The sequence below is a fragment of the Petaurus breviceps genome, unplaced genomic scaffold, assembly GCF_028583685.1.
Source record: "Petaurus breviceps papuanus isolate PSGF00001 unplaced genomic scaffold, PetGlider_PUasm1.0 90895, whole genome shotgun sequence".
Taxonomy (NCBI): Eukaryota; Metazoa; Chordata; class Mammalia; order Diprotodontia; family Petauridae; genus Petaurus; species Petaurus breviceps.
In genome coordinates, this window is record NW_027187372.1 from 6,016,552 (window position 1) to 6,022,551 (window position 6,000).

The window sequence follows — 6,000 nt, forward strand, 5'->3', positions numbered from 1 at the left end:
AAGGTAAAAACCACAAGACAGGAAAAAAAAAGAGGAAATAGTATGCTTAAATCTGCATTCAGATGCCACAGTTTTTTTATGAATGTGGATAGCATATTTCATCTTGAGTTCTTTGGAATTGTCATAGATCATTGTATAACTGAGAAGAGCTAAGTCTATCAGAACTGATGAGTCTATCAATATTGTATGATACAATGTTGCTGTTACTGTGTACAATGTTCTGGTTCTCTTCACTTCACAATGCATCAGTTCATGTAAGTCTTTCCAGGTTTTTCTGAAATCTGCCTACTCACAATTTCTTTTTTTTAATCTTTTTTTTATTCTTTTTTTTAATGCTTTTTAAACTTCTAATTTACATCATCCGTTTCCGCCAGATTTTGAGTTACAAATTTTCTCCCCATTTCTCCCCCACCCACCACCCCAAAATAGCAGTCCAACAGGATATCCCCTCCTCCAATCTGCTCTCTCCCACATTTTCCCCCATACCCCTTTCCACTTTTCCAATAGATCTCTATGCCTCAGTGCCTGCACATCCCATTTCCCAATTACATATAAGATGGTATTAATAATAGTATAAATATATATATATATAATATATATATATACATATTTGAATATTTGATTTCAAAACTTTCAATTCCAGATTCATTCCCCTCCTTCCCCGTCACCCATCCCTATGGGAAGATACACAGTTCAGTATAGGTTGCACATGTGTGGCTAATGCAAAACAATAACATAGTAGATACATTGTAAAAGACTGATTACACTTCCCTCCCTCCCATCCCACCTCTCGCCCCCTCTACTCTCCACTTTGATCCCATCTATTTTCAAAAGTGAGTGCTTCCAACCTCCCTCCCCCCCAGCCTACCCTCCCTTCTATCATCCCCCCTCTTATCCCCTTTCCCCCTATTCTCCTGGAGGGTGAGATACCCTATTTAGTGTGTATTTCACTCCCTCCTCAAGCCAAATTCAATGGGAATAAGGTTGACCCATTCCCTTTTGCCTTCCTATTCTTCCCCTCCATTGTAACCATTTTCCCTTGTGTCTTCTGTATGAGATAGTTTACCCCAATCTGTCTCTCCCCATCTCCTCTCATTATATTCCTCTCACCTCTTAATTTCATCTTTTAAGTATCATTCCTTCCTGTTAAATTGGTCCTGTGTCCTCTATCTATGTATACCTGTAAACATACATACACACATTCACATATGTATTCATATTCCCATATACCCTCACATATAGACAAATATACATATTTCTAATCCCTTCAACTACTGAGCAAAGTTTCATAAGTTACAATTATTGTTTTTCCATGTAGAAAGTTAATAGTTCAACTTTGATAAGTTCCTTATGATTCCTTTTCCCTGTTTACCTTCTCATGCTTCTCTTGCTTCTTGTATCTGAATGTCAAATTTTCTATTCAACTCTGGTTTTTTCAGCAAGAATGCTTGAAAGTCCTCTATTTCACTGAATGACCATATTTTCCCCTGAAACATGATACTCAGTTTTGCTGGGTAGGTGACTCTTGGTTTTAATCCCAGCTCCTTTGCCCTCCGGAATATCATATTCCAAGCCCTTCGATCCCTTAGTGTAGAAGCTGCCAAATCCTGGGTTATCCTGATTGTGTTTCCACAATATTCAAATTGTTTCTTCCTGGCTGCTTGTAATATTCTCTCCTTAATCTGGGAATTCTAGAACCTGGCTACAATATTCCTAGGAGTTTTTTGCGGGGGATCTTTTTCAGGAGGTGATCGGTGGATTCTTTCAACCTCTATTTTGCCCTCTGGTACTAAAACATCAGGGCAGTTTTCTTTGAGAACTTCCTGGAGGATGATTTCTAGGTTCTTACTTTGATCATGGATTTCAGGCAGTCCAATAATTTTTAAATTATCTCTCCTGGATCAATTTTCCAGGTCAGTGGTTTTTCCCATGAGATATTTCACATTGCCTTCTATTCTTTCATTTGTTTGGATCTGTTTAACAGCATCTTGATTTCTCATAAAGTCATTAGCTTCCATTTGCTCCAATCTAATTCTGAAGCAATGATTCTCCTCATTGAGTTTTTGAGATTCTTTTTCCATCAGGCAAATTCAGCTTTTTAAGGCATTCTTCTCCTCATTGCCTTTTTTGGGCCTCCTTTGCCATTTGAGTCAGTCTGTTTTTTAAGGTATTATTTTCTTCAGTCAGGCTGTTGACTCTCATTTCATAATTTTCTTGCATTGTTCTCATTTCTCTTCCCAATTTTCCCTCCACCTCTCTTATTTGGTTTTCAAAATCTTTCTTAAGGTCCTCTATGGCCTGTAACCAGCTTGTATTTTCCTTTGAAGCTTTTGGTGCAGGAGTTCTGACTTCACTGCTTTCCTCCTGTTCCATGCTTTGCTCCTTTTTGTCCCCAAAATAGGAGTGTATTGTTGGAATCTTCTGTCTGCTTTGTTTCCTTTGCCTGCTCATTTTGCCACTCAATTACTTTGACCTCTCACTTTGTCCTTTGTGTCTATGTGTTGAAAAATCTGGAAACGGCCACAGCTTCTGCTGATCTGGAGTCCCTCTGGTGCAGCTGGTCAGGCCCGGCTCCCAGAGCGCTGTGCTGGATTCCTGCTGGCCTGCCAGGCTGTCCTCAGTGGGAGGTTAGCTTCTCTGTGTCATTTTGTGGATTCTGCAGCTCCAAAGTTTGTTTAGAGTCCCCTTTTTACATGGATTGGGGAGGGTGGAAGCTGGAGCTGCAGGAAGGTCATGCTTCTACTCCCCTCATAATTTCTTATAGAACAATAGTATTCCATTACATTCTTATACCACAGCTTGTTCAGCTATTCCCCAATTGGTGGGTATCCCCTCAACTTCTAATTCTTTGCCAACACAAAAAAGGCTGCTATAAATATTTTTGCACAAGTGGGCCCTTTTTCCCTTTTTTATTATCTCTTTGGGACACAGACCTAGTAATGGTATTTCTGGATCAAAGGGTATGCACAGTTTCATAGCCCTTTTGGCATAGTTCCAAATTGTTCTCCAGAATGCTTGGATCAGTTCGCAACTCCACCAACAGTGCATTGGTGTTCCTATTTTCACACATCTCCAACATTTATAATTTTCTTTTTTGTCATATTAGCCAATCTGATAGGTCTGAGCTGATACTTTAGAGTTATTTTAATTTTCATTTCTCTAATCAGTAGTGATTTAGAGCATTTTTATATGACTATATATAGCTTTGATTTCTTCATCTGAAAACTGACTGTTTATATCCTTTGACCATTTATCAATTAGGGAATGACATATTCTTTTAAATTTGACTCAATTCTCTATATACATTTAGAAGTGAGACCTTTATTACAGACACTATTTTATTTCCCAACTTTTTGCTTCCATACTAATCTTGGTTGCATTGGCTTTATTTGTACAAAACCTTTATAATTTAATGTAATGAAAATTATCTATATTGCATTTTTACGTTCTGTCTCATTTTTGGTCATAAGTTCTTCCCTTCTCCATAGGTCTGACAGGTAAACTATTCCTTGCTCTCTTAATTTGGTTATTTTTCACCCTTTATGTCTAAATCACGTACCCATTTGGGCCTTATCTTGGTTTATAGTATAAGATATTGGTCTCTGCCTTGCTTCTGCTGTATTATTGTCTAGTTTTCCCAGCAGTTTTTGTCAAATAGTGATTTCTTATCCCAGAAGCTAGAGTCTTTATGGTTTGTCAAACAGGAGATTTATATTGTCACTGACAACTGAATCACTTGTGATTATTGACCTGGAAGAGATTTATAGACTTCTACTACCCACTCAATATAGAATATCCTTCTATAATGTTTTATATAGATGGCAATTCAGTTTCTGCTTCAATATTTTGAAATTTCACATATTTTATTGCTAGACTTACAAATTCTTACAAAGATCATTCTTACAAACAAGACTAGGAACAGTATTATCAGCATTCCTCTAAAAATGTAATATCCATAACTTAACATAGAATGTCCCTCAAACTGAAGATTTTACTTGAATTGGTGCATTCAAAATGGCATTCTTTTTTTGTTATCTGAGTCAACCTATTGTCTTATCTTGAGTATATAGTAATCTAAAATTTTCTGATAATTTTCTTATGAACTTTTGTCAAGCCAGATCTTTGATACTCTTTATTTATTTGATTTGATTGATTTTGTAACCTTAAACGTAGGCCTTTATGGTCCTCACTGTTAAATTTCACTTTTAGAGACAGCTGGGTGTAGCCTTAGGATCAAGATCTGGGTACAAGTCAAATCTCCCAGACTCTAAGTGGTAGAATAGATGTAGATCTGCATTGACAGAAGAAGTTCTTACCTAGAATTCACTACAAACTGAAGAAATCCAAGTTCTAAGCCAATTTATATATTGTTGGTTTAGCTTATTGTTGCAGTCTACAGCAATTGTTCTGAATTTTTTGTTATTCAACGGTAACAGTTAGATGGTGGTATGGATAGAGTGCTGAGACTGGAGTCAAGAAAATCTAAGTTCAAATTTAGCCTCACCTACTTATCAGCTGTGTGACCTGGGCAAGTCACTTAACCTCTGCTTGCCTCAGTTTCCTCATCTGTAAAACGGGGATAATAATAAATAGCACTTACCTTCCAGGGTTGTTGTGAGGATCAAATGAGATAATATGTATAAAATTCTTAGCACAGTGTCTAGTACATAGCAAGTGCTATGTTAGTTATTAATATTACCATCATTATTTTTGTTGTTGTTACTATTATTATGTTAACCTTGTACTACAGGTGAATTTGCTAAATGTATGAGATAGGATTGAGGATAAAACCCTGAAGTATGTGACCTTTACTAAAGGTTTTCCACTGGGTCAACTGATTCATTAAGCAACAGTCTTTGGGTCTAGTTGTTCAACAGCCTAGAAATTCACTTTAATTCAATTCAACAGGTATTCACTAAGCACCTATTTTGTTCCAGGATCTCTATGTTAACCACTAGAGGACACAAAAGCAAAACAAAACAGTCCCTGTCCTCAAGAAATTTCTATTCAACTGAGATCAGTAACATGTATACAGATAAGTCATGGGATTCTAGATTGAGATCTAAAAAAGAAAAAGAGTCATCAATTCCAATCCTTTAATTTTACGGATGAAGAAATTGAGTCACAGAGTAGTTAAGTGACTTGGCCAAGGGCACATAGTATCTTCAGTGGGATTTGAAATCAGATCTTCTTGACTCCATCAGTATCCTATCTACTTCACCATGATACCTTAATGATATAAACATGTAAATCCAAAATTACTTTGTGGCAAGGGAGAGGGAACAAGGGCAACTGGATAGAAGAAAGTAATCCTTTCCTTTTTTTTTTTTTGCCTTTTTGGAGGGCAATTGGGGTTAAGTAACTTGCCCAAGGTGACACGACTAGTTTTTTTTGGTGTGGGTGTCAAGTGTCTGAGGCTGGAACCAAACTTGGGTCCTCCTGACACCGAGGCTGGCACTTTACTCACTGCACCACCTAGCTGCCCCTCCTTTCTTAATTGTACTATATTCCATCTCATATTTCTCTTTCTGGTGCTTTGCACATGATTGATGTTAATAAAATGTTTGTTGAACTAAATTGAGATTAAGATATTCTATGTCTGTATACATTTTTCAAAGTGTAATCTAATCTTTTCTCTTGCTCCTTTTTTTTTTTTTTTTGTCTTTTGGAGGACAATCGGGGTTAAGTAACTTGCCCAAGGTTACACAGCTAGTTTTTTTTGTGTGTGAGTGTTAAGTGTCTGAGGCCATAACCAAACTCGGGTCCTCCCAACTCCAGGGCTGGCGCTTTACTCACTGCGCCACCTAGCCGCCCCTCTCTTGCTCTTTTTTAATTTAAGCTCAAATTGCTGTTCATCTTCAGTGGCTATCCCAAATATATGTATTAACTCAATGGACTGGCCATCCATCTAAGTGATAGGCATTTTTCATCCATTTCATTTTTCCTGTTTGCGTTGTGAGCTATATTTTGGATAGTTAAGAATCTCATTGGGGAGATGCT